The following is a 16,140-nucleotide window of genomic DNA, read 5'->3' as shown; positions in this document are numbered from 1 at the left end:
AACTAAGCACATATGGTGCACCACACTTCATCAGTTTACGATACCCGGATTGATAATTTATGTGGAGCAATTTAAGACGTTAAATTGACTAGACACATGAAACAACAATAAATCTAATAAGTCATGCACTAGATAAATCATCACCAAGTAAGTCATACATTAGGTCATACATAAAAAATTTCCATTATCAATACCCAATCCATATAATGATTTATATAAATAGTTTCATATGTCCAACTAAATGCATCAATATTACATAGCGTTCATAAATAAATAACATGGAACTGCAAAATAGAGCCTTAGAATAAGTAGCTATCTAAGTCAAATGGGCATCACAGTTGCTCAAAAAGTGAGGGGTAGTCATGACATATAGTCTCTGCATACTCCCAGGTAGCAGATCCTAGGCTATACTTGTCCCACTGGACCTTAACCTGGTCCGCCACGCGGCGTCTGAGTTGTGAAACCCTACGGTCCAATATGTGTAATGGTTCGAACACTATGGTTCCCATGTCCGAGACCTGCAATTCCCTCCAATCTAGTTTGTGAGATTCATCAGAAACATAAAGTCGTAAAATAGATGCATGAAAAACATCACGAGTTTTATGCAAATGGGGTCGCAGTACAAGATGATATGCAACTGGTCCAATCTTCTCCTTGATCCTAAAAGGTCCTACGAACCGAGGTGACAACTTCGTCCCTTTCCCAAACGGAATGGTGCTTTTGTTGGGTCAGATATGAATAAAAACTTGTTCCCCTACTTCATAACTACGATCAATCCTATGTGAATCATCGTAACTCTTCTGTCTATCTTGTGCTTCCGTTAACCTTTGTTGAATTTGTCTTACCTGTTCCTCCATTTCTTGAACTAATTCTTGCCCAACTATTACTCGGTCCTCCAACTTTTCCCAACTCAATGGCTTCCTACATGGCCTTCCATATAAAGCTTGATAAGGAAGCATCCTGATTGAACTGTGGTAACTGTTATTATAGGCAAACTCTACCAATGGTAAGTACCTTTCCCACTAAGTTTGATTATCCATGACGTACATTCGAAGCATGTCTTCCATAACCTGATTTACTCTTTCGGTTTGCCCATCTGTTTTTGGATGATATGCAGTGCTTAGGTTCGGCTGAGTCCCTAGTGTTGATTGAAAACTTGTTCAAAACCTAGATGTAAATCAATAGTCTCTATCAGAAATGATCTTCGTGGGTAGCCCATGTAGTCGAATAACTTCACTTATAAAAACTCGTGCGACATCAGTAACATCGTAAGTGTCTCTTCTTGGAATGAAATGGGTACTTTTGGTAAATTTATCAACTATAACCAATATAGCATTGTGCCTCTATGACGTGAGTGGAAAACCCACAAAAAAATCCATAGAAATTACCTCCCATTTAGACATAGGGATGTCATGTGGTTGTAGGAGTCTTGCTGGATGGCGATGATCAACCTTCACTTGTTGACATTCAAGACATTTGGGGACAAACTGGACTATGTCGTGCTTCATGCCTGCCCAAAAGAAGAGTTTCTTCGTGTCCGCGTACATCTTCTTCACTCCAGGATGTGCATAATAGAGTGCTCTATGTGACTCTTTGAGGATGGTCCTTCTTATACCCCCTTCCTTAGGTATGTACATTCTCCCTTGAAATCTCAATAGTCCATCTGGTTCAAGGACATATCCCTCAAACTTTGGTTCTATCTACTTCCCACTCTGGAGTGCTGATATAACCTTTAGATACCAACTATCTTCAAAGAGTTTCTCCAACACACGTTCCCTCAAATTTACCTTTAAGGCTACTAGGGAGAAGGTTTGTGGTCTCCTGCTTAGTGCATCAGCCACCACATTCTCCTTTCCCTTAATGTATGAGATCTCAAAATCATACTCACTCATGAATTCGCTCCACCGCCTTTGTCTAACATTCAAATCCCTTTGAGTGAAGAGATGCTTTAGCCTTTGATGATCTGTTCTTAACTCAAATTTTCTCCCAATGAGGTAGTGTCTCCACAGTTTCAAAGCTAACATCACTGCGGCTAATTCAAAGTCATGGGTAGTATACAACTCTTCATGTTTCTTCAATTTTCTAGATGCGTAAGCTATTATTACACCTTCTTGCATCAATACTTCTCCCAGTCCTTGCTTCAAAGCATCGGTGCAGAGAATTAAGTATTTTTCCATGTCCGGTACTCAAAGGATCGATGCACTAGTTAGAAACCTCTTTAGTTTTGTGAATGCAGTGTCACATTCATTTGCCCATTCATACCTGACCCCCTTTCGCTGTAATGTGGTGATGGGTTTTGCAATCCTTGTAAACCCTTCCACAATTGATTTTCCCTTAATCAAGTCAATACAACCCTTAGGTTCTTTTCATGCTCCTTTTCATTCTTGGAATACACAAGAATGTCGTCCATAAAGACTTCCACAAATTGGTCCAAATACTTCCTAAACATACCATTCATGAGGCTCATGAATACTGCTGGTGCATTGGTGAAACCAAATGGAACAACTATGAATTCGTAGCATCCAAACCGAGTTCGAAATGCAGTTTTTGAGATGTCACCTTCCTTAATCCTCAATTGGTGGTATCCAGATCGTAGATCGATCTTTGAGAAAACCGCTGCTCCTTTCATTTGATTAAATAGGTCATCTATTCTAGGTATCGGGTACCTATTATTTATTGTGGCTCTATTCAAGTCCCTATAATCTATGCATAGCCTTAAGGAACCATTCTTCTTCTTGACAAAAATCACTGGTGCACCCCAAGGTGAAATACTAGGTCTGATAAATCTGAAGTCTAAGAGCTCTTTTAACTGCATTTGCAACTCACAAAGTTCTAGAGTTGTCATCCTATAGGGTGTCTTAGATATTGGTTTTGCACCAGGTTTTAGGTCGATTTTGAAATCAATTTCCCTTACAGGAGGTAATCCAGGAAATTCCTTAGGAAAAACATCCTTGAATTTTGACAAAATTGAGTGTTGATCTAGGGAGGGTCCTTTCTGGTCACTTACAACCTCGACCACATATAGCTTGCAACCTTGTTAGAGACAATGTTTTACCTTCATCATGGATATGAATCGTAGCGACACTCCTGTCTTGATTCCAAAAATATCAATTGGCGTACCTTCATCATCTAAACAAATCACCTTCTTCTTGAAACAATATACTAAAGGTCGATGAGCTTCTAGCCAGTTCATTCCAATAATTACATCATACATCCCCAATGCTGTGATGTATGCCTTCAACTTAGTTATACACACCCCGAGGTATACCTGACATTGGTCAACACTAGGTTCTACTTCTTGTTTTATCCCAGAAGCCATCTCAACTTGCTTAAAGTCATCGTGCTCATAGGCTGCCAACCCACATTTTTCTAATGCAATTGGTCAAATGAAAATATCTGTAGCACTTGAATCAAACAAAATTTTAACTTTTACTTTGTTTATCATACCTGAGGTTTCTACCACGGTAGACTGGTGTTCAACTTGTCGGTTATCAACTACTGGATAAATTCGATGTGGCTACTTGTCACCCCCATTGGTGCTTTTCCTTCTCTACGGTTGTTACCAGTTTGTAACTCAGGACAGTCACGCTGGTAATGAGGTCCCCCACATCCCCAACAAGTGATGCATGGTAGACCTTGAACTGAATGTTGTGGAGTTCTTTGGAAAGAGTTCCTTCCCTTGGGACCCCTGCCCCTACTTGTTGCTCCTCATGTATGACCTTGATTTGCACGTGCCCTTGAAGCTACGGGTGAAGCTACACTAGTAACCATTGAAATCCCCACTATTGGTGCTTTGGGTACAACCCTGTTTCCATATGGCAGTGGCCTCAAACTTCCTCCCCTGGGGAAGGTATGAGGGGCCTTCCCCATAAACCTTGGTTGGCGTGGAAAAATGGTTTTATTTCCACCCTTTAAGTCTAAGTGTTCTTCAACATAACGATATTGTTCCACAACTTCTGCAACTGAGGATGGTTTCCACATCCGCACCATTGCCCTAATCTTAGGGTTCAATCCATAAATGAAACGATCCGCTTAGCGTTGGTCAGTATCCATGTAGGAGACATACTTGACCAATTCCATGAATCTAATTTCATATTCTTCTACCATACGATTTCCTTGTACCAAGGCATGGAAGGCTCCTACCTGTTGTTCTTCATAATATGCTGGTAGGTACTTTTTCCTAAATCTCTCCTCAAATAACTCCCAAGTAACTGTGTTCGGAGTGAGGTGTAGTTGACACTCTAAGTTACCCCACCAATTCAGAGCACTATCTCTGAGTTGGAATATTGCTATTTTAGCTTTTGAATTGGAATTATAATCCCTTAGTGCGAAGCACCTTCTCATTCCTTCTAACCAGGCTTTTGTATGTTCGCTGGCACGACCTCCTGCAAACTCCGACAGCTTAATATTTTGGAGCTCCCTAGCAACATCCTTGATTGGAGGTCCTCTATCAAAGTCTCTTGATCCCTCGATATTTTCTAACGCTTATGGAGGGTGGTCCACTTCCACTTCATTTGTTTGGCGCCCTTTTAAAGTCTCATTGATTGCTTCTAGGGAACGTAAGATGAGAGTCAACTCCGGTGAAGGTAATGGGTTATTTGGAGGAGGTCCATGTGATGACCCTCCTTGACCTTGATTTCTTCGCATCCTCACCATTTTGAATTGTTCAAATATCTGTATGATACGCAAGACTCATTAATCCATCTTAGGACTTGTCCCTCTTAGCTGACTCACATACATGTGTATAACGATAGTCATAAGTTTTTCTTTTACTATGCTCGTAAACAAGCATTATTAGTACTGAGAAGATTCCCAAGGATCTACCAAATCCTCTCATGTGTGAGTTCTACATAACTTACAAATTTTCTCTTGATACTCGCTAGGGTACTGGTGCAATGTACTTGTAAGTCATGCTCTAACACAAATTGTTTTCTTTAGTACCATAGCTATAATTTAATATTAAGCTAATTAATAACTTGGTTTAATATATTCAAATAATTAAGTTAAATACTAATGTGAATAATACCCTTTTTAGTCATGTCTTCCTTCTATGGCCATTAGTTGTTCCTTCCCAACCTTTATATTATGTTTTAAAATCATTTATGTCCATTTTATGAATCTTGGGATCTCCTATAGGACATATAAACAATTGGTCTCACCTCTTGAAGAGGCAGTGTCCTTGAAGCAAGGTTCCTAAGCAATTATCCATGAATTCATATATATATATATATATATATTTGCAATAATTAGATTAAAGAAGAAAAATTACATTGCTAAAATAAATGTGAATTCTTACGAGCTTCATAGACAAAATCTAAAATATTGTGGGATGAAAGAATGCCATTTTGTGATATTAATAAAATGGAGAATGAAAATTAATATCACTTATATACTTGCAAAACACATAAATCTCAATTTCAAAATGTATTTAACATATAATTTTCATAACTTTTTAACTCATCAAAACTAATGGAATTGAGAGAAGCTTTTAGGTCAATATTTGTGACTTAATTTCGATAGAGTTTTTTTTTTTTAAGAAACAAGAATCTCCTCCTGGGACTTCATAAATTTTGCATGTAATATATACAAGCAAAGTTGAACCATATATCAATTACTTGCTTTTTCACCAAATAGAATCCCCAAACAGAAATATGGACTTGTACTTACAATGAAATAATTATTAGACAAAGCTAAGATTTACATTTTTAAAAAGCACATACACAATACCATCTTGGTCTTGTTGTTTAAAAATCACTGCTGTATAGTGTTTTCAGTATACCTAATAAATTTATTACTAACAACACTGACATCCTGGAATTCAATGTTCAAATACCTACAATTTTTTTTTTTTTTTTGTTGAGCGGCACCCAACCTCACTTTGAGGCAATGAATTTGATATTGAAGTTTAAATTTAACCAGATGTGACATCAAGGAATATATCCTCGTCACCAAAATTGTTTTCTCCACTATATTTCACATAGTGAAATCCATCTTCATCCTTGTGTTCATCATATATTGAGGACATTATAGCAGCAGTTGGAGGTAGGACATTGTTAAAAAAATTAAAGATAGCCTTCTCCGCACTTAGTTTAATTCGTTTTCGAATGACATAAACAAACTAACCAATTGTCAGATCAACAAGAACAAGGTACTTTTTCTTTTCAATGTTCGCGCTGTCACTTCTCTCAGCTTTCTTGACAATAACCAGAATTCTATCAGGATATTTGTCCCTTACTCTATCAGCTTCAACTTTCCTCTTCTCTAGGTCGTGCTCTTTCTTGAAGGAACTTCTTGCTATTGTTCTGTTCCAAGTCAGAAGGTTGGTGGCATAATAGGTCGCAAGGGTTGTCAAGAAAATGCATGAGGAGACCAGATCTCGTATTAAGATTCTCGATGGAATTTCAGGCACCTCTGAGCGCTTTGTCAGTGGGTCTTTCATCTACAAATATCCCGGGGTCGAACCCCTTCCCCAACCAAACAAAAGGGATGAGGGTTTTCATAAACTTACATTCCTGTCTGGGGTGAACAGGCATCTGATGATGCAAGAAGAATGGTTGAAGAGGCAAGGGCTGTTGCCCATGCTGAAATTGAAGTTGCTAGATTAGCTGCACTCTGGGTTGAACAAGCCTTAGAGGAACAACAAAAGCTATGCAAAAGTACAGAGAAGCAAGATTTTGAAGAGACAAGGAAGGAAGTGCAAGAGGCAAGGAGAATAAAAATGCTACATGAAATAAGTAGGGTGATGGACATGGAGCATGAACTTGAAGGCCTAAAGCTTCAACTTGTGGCAAAAGCTGCTGAAGACAGTAGGCTGCGGAAAGAGTTGGCCATTACCAGAAGACATGAACAGGATAAAGAGAATTTATATGAATTAGAGGGTGCTAAGTGTTTAGGTTCACATTTGCGAATAATCTCCTGTTCTGAGATTGCTCTTGACATTTCCAAGTGTAGCATTCAATGGTATCGTATATCTTCGGAAGGAAGCAAGAAAGAACTTATTTCAGGTGCCACAAAAGCAGATTATGCTCCTGAGCCTTTTGATGTTGGAAGGTTTGTACAAGCTGAGATTCATCTTTCAAATGGATGGAAGGCAATTGCCTCAACAACTGCACCTATAGATCCAACTCCAGGTTTAGGAAATTATGTGGAGGCTCTTGTTAGAAAAGCGGGTGCTAAATTCAATGTTATTATAATCCATATAAATGGAGATGATGTTTCAACACAGTCATTCCACAATTTTCATGTGGGAAAAATGAGGATTAAACTCCGCAAAGGAAGAAGCACAAAGGCTAAGGATCCTTACTCGGCATCAATGCAGCTTTGTGGCAAATTCTCTTATACTTTTATGTTCATTGTGTGTCCAAATGGGGTCATGATTTTCGACCTGATTAACAACCTGTCCTGCAGTGGAGATTGTTCTTCTAGGCATCGAATGAATTTGAACTTTGATTTAGTTATTGCGTGAAACATGTTGCTTTTCTTTCGAAAGATTTTGTTTTAGGGTTTGTGCTTAATAAACAATGAATGTCAGTTAATATGTGCACAATTAAGCCATTGCGTTGGATTGCTAGGGCAAATGAGAATAGCACGGTTATGTGCACAGACATCAACTAGGGGTGATTTTGTAAGCAGCGACATTCATGCTATTGGGCTGAAGGATCCAAATTATGGACATGGTCTCTGAGGTTCAAGAAGTATAGAGGCTAAGTCATTTATGTGCACGGATTTGAGTTCTGAGAGAAAAGTATTCAGGCACACCATGCATCTGTGTATTGGGGCAGAGGGCTCAAAGCTTAGTGATCAGGACATTCATTTAGCTGCTTAAGCTCAAGGGTCCAGGAGTTATGCTGTTGGTTTTACATGTTTTGATCTCCAATTGTCAGTTGAGGACTTGGACTACAAGCCCCATGTAGGCTTCCTATGGTGAAAATTTTAAGAGCATGGCAGGGAAGCATATCAACATTGGACATTTGGGTTTCTTGTATTGCAATGGATTCTCGCAATTCCAATTGTCAAGGTGGAAGAAAAATATGTATTTGGGTTCTCCGTTTTTCTTAGACGAGTGGCACTAGAGACGACAGATAGAGGCAGGCAATACAATTGCTTTTGGCAATGTCTGAGGAAATTCTTATGCATTTTTCTTCAAATTCGAATCAATCAGACCCGTCTTTGCCGGTAAAACTTGCAAAACTAGAAGCTCGGATGGCGGGCAAGGCAACTTTTGCACCGGTGCAGTCTAGTTGGAAAAGTTCTCCTGTGAAGGCAGGGGCGACAGAGGAGGCTGTCGGGCCTTCCAGTTCCTCCACAGAATCTGATGATGATATTAGTGGAGAATTTTTAATTCAACCAAATCCACAAAAGTGACAACGTTACAATGAAGAAGATGAGATGTCTGTCTTTAAGCAGAAAGAGGGCTTTGCAGATGGAAATAGGTCTGCTACTGAAGCTATGTATCTTCAAACTGGAAATGGGGAAGAGTCAAGCAAGAAGAAGACTGGCTGCGGTAGAGGGCGTGGTATTGTAAATAAAGGACGTGGCTTGAAGGTGAATGAGCAAAGAAGAGCATTGATTTCTCCTTCTAGAGTGACATTGCTGAATGGGCACAGCGAGAGCACTTCACACAGGGTGGAAAGATTTGGATCAGAAGCTTCAATGCAATAGACAACAAACCTATCAATATCCCAGCAGGAAAGTTGCCTAAAGGACCAATTTGGGCAGGATGATAGGATGGTGCATCTCACAAGTGCAATCCCAATTATTAAAGTAGTAACAGACCCAATAGAACAAATTCCCGATATTTCACAGATCAAATAATGCCTAAATTTCAGAAGCTCAGTAAACATCATCCAGTCAGATATACTGATATAGATCGATTCTTCTGTACAATTTTACATACAAAGAAAAATAATTTGTTTCATCTCCTTGACTTATTTATCCTCTAGGTTACTGAGTTGGAGTTTTTGTTGTTGTTGTTGTAATTTTTCATTTGTCATTTTATATTTTTGGGGGTGGTTCATTGAATATGATTCATTATAGATCTCACATAGTTAATAAGATCCATTATGGGGTTGTCCTGGATCCATATCTATCGTAGGATCTATTCCGACCAAGGATCCAAATATCACATGAGCAGGCATCTCCTGATGATAATATTTTAATAAAGAACATTTTATATCAGGAATTGGGCCAAAACAATATCCTAAACTAATCAATTGACACAATCTCTCGATTTGAAAGGCTCGTGTGAGGCTTGGTAATGTTGGAGTGATTAGGGTTGGAACAATGATATCTGAGACTTGGGAGGATGGTCAAGTACTTAAAGACATTCAAGTTCACTTGAGGTTTATAAACTCTTTTAGCGGAGATTTGGGTCTAGTGGGTCTTGGGTCCAGATTTTGAATCTGGGCTCTGATACCACGTGTGAGGCTCCATCCTAGGGTCCTCTAACTAAAAAGTAAATTTGTCTAATTTTAAATACAATAAAATGGGAAATAACTTATTTCTATCTAAACATTTAATTGATGATAATTTACCATTAAAATTTATTTCCCACAATTTAAATAAGTAAGAATTTCATTGCAATCACTTACATAAGTAATCAATAAACAAAGGAATACCTGTTCCAATAGCTTAGTTGAGATGCTCCTGAGCTCTTGAATCTGTTGGGATGCTCCTATCGACTACCCGACTGGATTTTCCTCCCATCCAACTAGGAAGTATTTCCTAGCGTATGAAACCACCACAGGTTCCCTAGCCCTCCAAGCCCAAGTCCAACCAGATGTAGTGTGTCCAAGTTAAACAAATACTCTCCTTCTCTCCCTTATATTTTCTCCACGTTCCTCCCAAAAAATAATCCTCCAAAAAACCACAACCAAAACCAAAACTAAGACTAAGGATCCCCCTCTCCTCTCATCATCCTTCCCCTTTATGCCTCTTTCTCCCATCCACCTCAGCCACCGATCATTAATGTCATAACTACCCCCTCATCCTTTCATTTGACTTTTTCTACGATATCTTCTCCCAAGTAAATTTGAGAGGACATTTTGGGGATAAGATATGGATATATAATTTGGTAATTAATTGGAGAGGACCTTACCTTCTCCCAAGTAAATTTGAGAGGAAATTTTGGGGATAAGACATGGATATCCAAATTGGAATAAATGGAAGGAGACCATATCCTATCAAATTTAAATTTGAGAAGACAAGTTGGGAATTGAGTAATAACAATAATAAAATTTATATCAGTAATAAATTTACAGTTTCACCAGTGTAGGTATGTACCAATATTTCTTGATAATTATAAGTCAATATTTTCAGGTAATTTAAACACTAATTAAATTTGCATGATAAGATTAAGTAGGGAATTACATCCTGCAACCATCACTTGACACTCTGGTGCATGATATAGAAAGCAATTAAATTCCTTGGCTATCTTACAATGAATAAAATTATGGGTATTGTTAGAGCCTAGATTTGTCTCAGGCTGAAAAGACAAGGTTCTAGGTCCACATCAAACCACGCCCAGCCTCGTAGCTAGCCCTACGAGGACAGGAGAGGGCTCTCTCCGGGTCAATCTTGGAAAAAGACAAACGATGGGGCTCGAGATGACTGATTTATCAATTGAACTTAGACTAGGTATTAATTGCATGGATTTGATTTGGTTTTTTGAGGGTTTTTTTGAAAAAACGGGAAAGGCAAATTTGGGCTCGGGGATGAGGCACAGTTTCTGCAGAGGTCTGATTGGGGCAAGGAAGGCAATTGTTTTGATGCTTTAAAGCAAGTGAGGTGGGTAGATAAGACAGGTGAGGAGTTAAGGAGAGCAAGATAGTCTCAAGGATTCTCCTTAAACTGAAGAAAACATGAAAATTTAAACAAATTCAAAGGCAGAGCATAACAGTTATGGATTCCACCTTAATCACTCATTTGTTTCAAATTCAGAAGAAGAAGCATGAAGATGATACACATAACACTAGATAAACTTACAATTACTCAAAGAAGCACACCATCAAAACATAAAGCCACATGGATCCCAAACAGTGCTGCAAAACCCTGGTCTTTCCTTTGCCAAAATGCAGAGATACAATGTACAATAGAGTGCCAAGCTTTTCCCAAGAGTCCAACCCTGAAAATGACTTAGAAATTACATAATATAGACAAGCCAACCTCTTCCCTTGCCTCTAGGGGTCGAGCTCATCCTTCTAGGAGTTGTTTCAACCAATTCTAAACAAAGCACTACAATCTAGGCAGTCAAAACAACTTGCGTCTATAAGGTAGGAAACTGATTCATTCATTAAATTTTCACTCTTTGGTGAATGAATCTTCTAGAACAAGTAACTAAGTGCCAAAATTATATCATGTTCACTCAATTACATCAAGATAAGTCAAAAATTACATCACAAAGCAAAACTAGTCAAACTGGCCGAATTTCTAAGTTGGAAGATGAAAAATTGGGCCAAAAACCTCTGTGCGCCGCGCCAATTTCTGTATGCGTTGTGCTACTTTGGTACTGATTTTGAGGCACTTTCTGAAGTCCAAATTGAGCCCAAGTGTGCTTGTTGGAAAGCCATGCCTGTCTACTTTCTAACCCAAGTGGAATTTCTGAATTGGTTCCCATTTGCTCCTCCAAAACCTCAATCTCCCAAGACTACTTTCTGTGTGTGATATTAGGGGCAGAAAGGTCATTTTTAGGGTGTTTTTGACCTCTTGAGGACTCAAAACTTGCCCAAATTTCTTGTCCAAGTACCAATAGTCATGATTTTACATGCTGAATCCAAAAATGCAAACCATTTGTGATTTGGAGCTCCCAATCCTAAGCGCCACACCACAGGGAGAAAAAACCTGTGTTGTGCCCAAAAATTTGTCATGTGTACTGTGCTTGGACTGCCCTTTGAGGATGGTATGAAACTAGGTGTTGTTGTGAGATATGACACCAAGGAGAAAAATGCAAAAAGGGAATGTTAGGAAGGGGAATAATATGATGGGAATAGGGTTTATGGGGGGAAATTTTGTTTAGGGATATGTAGAAGAGTTTGGGGATTTTATAGGGTAGGGTTTAGGAGATGTTTATAGGGGCAAGGGTTTAGGAGTTTTGGGATTTGGAATGTAATGTAGGATTAATGAGCTTGATGGGGGGGGGGTAGGAAATGAGGAAACAAAAGGGAAATGGGGAAGGGGAGAGTCCTTGGTGACCAATCAATAATTCAAGACCCCACAGCAAATTTCCTTTGAATGTATTTTAAAGGGAGGGTTTAGATTTTGTTCCAAATGCTACCACCCATAAACCACTCACACTTATCACCAAATTCAAAGCAACAACAAGAATGAGGGCCTACCTGGCAATTTCATGCAAGGTATGGGCGAATTGGTGAAATTCCAAGCAAGTTTCAGGCTTGAGGCTATACGTGCCGCGCTCAAAACCCAGTGCGCCGCGCTCTTTATATGCGCCGCGCCCGTTATAAATTACACTGGGTGAAAAATCCCAGTGCGCCGCATGCTCTATGTGCGTTGCGCCACCTAGTAATGCGCCGCGCTGCCTCCAAGTCACACAATCGACCTCTTCCACTCACTGTTTTTCTCTTGCACTTTCAAAACATAATTTCTCCCTTGGATTATGAGACACTTGTTGCAAAGGGATAAATAGTTTTGAAATATCTTGACAAGAGATAGTTTAAAGTTTTACTTCTTCAAAAAACTCCCTTCATAATGTTTTTGACTATGGCACTTTGTCATTTAATGAAACTCTGTCCTTTGGCTTTCTCATTGATTTTCTGGGCTCAAAATGATGAAATTGGTTGATTTTTTGCAGGGATATAGGCGTTGATGTTTGGCAAAGGAAAACCAGAGCCTGCTATGAAAACTCCATGGTGGAAAAAATACATGATTATTAAAAAAAATGAATTCGACAATTTCTTATTCAAAATAGAGTTTTGAACAAGAAATGTCCTCAAATGTGTTTGATGATGAGCTTTTGAACTAGGAACCTCTTCGAAAACCATCCTCATGGCCTGCGGGCATTATTCGACATGTTTGAAGACCAACCACTAGACCTAGACTCTTAAAATAACTCTTTTTGACCAAAATAGCATAATGGCTATGAATGATTGAAATGAACTTTGATGAAGATAGAGAAATTTTGACTAGCCTGGGCAGGTACAAGCATGAGAGAAACAAGAGCACCAAACTCTTCCGTCAGACAATGGCATGCCCCTAGCGAAATGCAACGAAGTGAGTCGAGCGAGACACCTAAACATGAAACGCAAAAAAGAGTTTTGATCTCTGACGGAGGGATGACCAGACCGACTCTAACATTGGCTCTAATGGAGATGGTAGCTCCTTGGAGGTGCCAAGAACGGCAGATCCCTGGAAGAGCTAGACAGTGCCTTCATCCATTAGGCTATGGAGTCATTATTTCGACAAACACTACAAGATTTCTGACTCAATTTATTTGAATGAAACTTGACTTGAAAACGACTCGATAATACTGAAATGGTTGAAAAAACTTGACTCTAACAGACTAACTCAAAATAATAAGACCTGAACTTAAAACTTAAAGCTTGGTGGCAGTACTTGACCGCCTGTGTTGCTTACAAGACAATATACCATCAAACTATATCAAAATGCCAATGTAACCAATCAAGAAGATGGCTTCTTGACTGATTCTTCCAATCAAATCTTCTGGTCAACAATTGATACTGGTAAGTGGGCATCCAAAAACACAGTTGACCATGATCTCCTTCATCACTGAATACTGCAATAATCACCTTCACTGCTGACTGCAATAGATTTGACATTGGATCATGAAAAACATGAAGATTTGCCATTGGATCATGAAAAACATGAAGTCTTTCCTCCTGCTGAAAGAGCAAGGTGTCTTTCTCCTTTGATTTTGATCTTTCTTCACACTGTACTTCAATAAGAGCATGTTCCTAGTTCTCAAAAAATTCTGAACAAATAGATGAGTAGATTTCCTCTTCAAAGAACGTTTCAAAACATGAGGCATATGAGAAAAAATCCGAAAGGGAATCCTGAATGGTCTGGTCTGCTGAAGTCTGAATATAGTTATGATCATCTTCATATGATATGACAGCCAGATTCTCATTACATTCATCAATCATGAGAAAAGAAATTTCAGATGTTTTGTGAAACCCACCACTAACATTTCTATCATCTACCATAAATTCATCCAGAGAAACCTCTTTACTTACTTGAGCAAAGATCTCATCTTGTTGTTCATGAACTGGCTAGATTACCTTGTTATGAAGGCTGTATTCTGATGAGATGAGGGCAATTAGGTCTGTAACTCTGTCTTCTTCATTTGAGGCAGCCTCAACAATGTAATTCTCTTCTATGAGGTCTGGAACAACATGTTTTTCCTCATCACAATCTGTCTCTCGATCTGATTTATCATCATCATTTTCTGAGATTGGAACATCATTTTTCTGCGTAACCTCTTTTATTTCAACCAGATCTGAAATAAAATTTCTTCTTTCATCATTTTCAGCCATATGGAAATCTTCAACCTGCTGATTTGATCCTGTTGCAAAGTTTCCTCTAAGAGTTCTGTGTGCTGCTGAAACAGATTTTCATATAGGGCTTCCATGATCTCTTCATCCATGAAATTGTCATCTTCATAATACTTCTCAAGGCTTTCAATAAAACTATAAGCATGCTTGCAACATTCCTGAACTAAATTTAATGATTGATAAGATTCTTTATACCTTTCAATGAACATGGCATGAAAATCCTTTAAATAGTAAATACAAGCAGGCAACAAACTTTCATACCAAGATTGGGCTTCACCTTCCAGAGTGGCCAGGAATATCTTCATCAAGCAATCTTCAGGAAAATCAACCTTCAACTTGCGAATATGCATGTGAAATCTAACTACATGTAGAGCAGCATCCTTCCTACCATCATCTTTAAATGTAGGCAAATTCCTTGACCAATCTACCTTCGGAATCTTATTTGGAAAGCCTGGAATGTGATCTTGGCTCATGGGAGCGTATCTTCTTGCAACCCGATCCATCTTGAAAAGCTCAAAGCTACTAATCTTCTTGCAGTGGAGTCACCGTGAAGCATTGATCTCTGGATTTTTCAGTAAATGGAGTCACCAAGTGAATGATTTCAGCCTTTCAGTGTCTGATCATTTTCCACCATCAACAATCAGATCTAAAATTGATACATGTACTGGGGCAATTAACAAGTTATATGTCACGTTTACAAGCTAGACCGGAGATTGACTGAAGCAGCGTTTATCTACTTCCGCTAATGCAAAGCAAAAGCGTTTCGACGGCTACCTGGCATAACTTCAGGCTCTGTCTGTAGCTTGTAAAACCAATGAAATCAACAAGAAAACCATTTTCTTCCCCAGTATGGTCGCCACTATGTTAGAGCCTAGATTTGTCTCAGGCTGAAAAGACAAGCTTCTAGGTCCACATCAAACCACGCTCAGCCTCGTAGCTAGCCCTACAAGGACAGGAGAGGGCTCTCTCCAGGTCAATCTCGGCAAAAGACAAGCGATGGGGCTTGAGATGACTGATTTAGCAACTGATCTTAGGCTAGGTATTAAGTGCAGGGATTTGATTTGGTTTTTTGAGGGTTTTGTTGAAAAAATGGGAAAGGCAAATTTGGGCTTGGGGATGAGGCACAGTTTCTGCAGAGGTCTGATTGGGGCAAGGAAAGAAATCATTTTGATGCTTTAAAGCAAGTGAGGTGGGTAGATAAGACAGGTGAGGAGCTAATGAAAGCAAGAGAGTCTCAAGGATTCTCCTTAAACTGAAAAAAACATGAAAATTTAAACAAATTTAAAGGCAGAGCATAACAGTTATGGATTCCACCTTAATCACTCATTTGTTTCAAATTCAGAAGAAGAAGCATGAAGATGATACACAAAACACTAGATAAACTTACAATTACTCAAAGAAGCACACCATCAAAACATAAAGCCACATGGATCCCAAACAGTGCTGCAAATCCTTGTCTTTCCTTTGCCAAAATGCAGAGATACAATGTACAATAGAGTGCCAAGCTTTTCCCAAGAGTCCAACCCTGAAATGACTTAGAAATTACATAATATAGACAAGCCAACCCCTTCCCTTGCCTCTAGGGGTCGAGCTCATCCTTTTAGGAGTTGTTTCAACC

The 16,140-nt window shown here is 39.0% G+C and overlaps 2 pseudogenes; one reads left to right on the top strand and one right to left on the bottom strand.

Annotated features, from left to right (window-relative positions):
- Positions 1-5,911: 5,911 nt before the first annotated feature.
- On the bottom strand, positions 5,912-6,439 carry LOC149180457 (autophagy-related protein 8C-like pseudogene; annotated as a pseudogene).
- Positions 6,440-6,486: 47 nt separating this feature from the next.
- On the top strand, positions 6,487-7,465 carry LOC149180456 (stomatal closure-related actin-binding protein 1 pseudogene; annotated as a pseudogene).
- The last annotated feature ends 8,675 nt before the right edge of the window (positions 7,466-16,140 follow it).

This window comes from Pinus tabuliformis, chromosome 3_2 (genome assembly GCF_031772625.1).
Source record: "Pinus tabuliformis cultivar Carrire ecotype Pingquan chromosome 3_2, CPIR1, whole genome shotgun sequence".
Lineage (NCBI taxonomy): Eukaryota > Viridiplantae > Streptophyta > Pinopsida > Pinales > Pinaceae > Pinus > Pinus tabuliformis.
The sequence above is the reverse complement of the archived record's forward strand: the minus strand, read 5'-3'. Positions and strand labels throughout refer to the sequence as shown.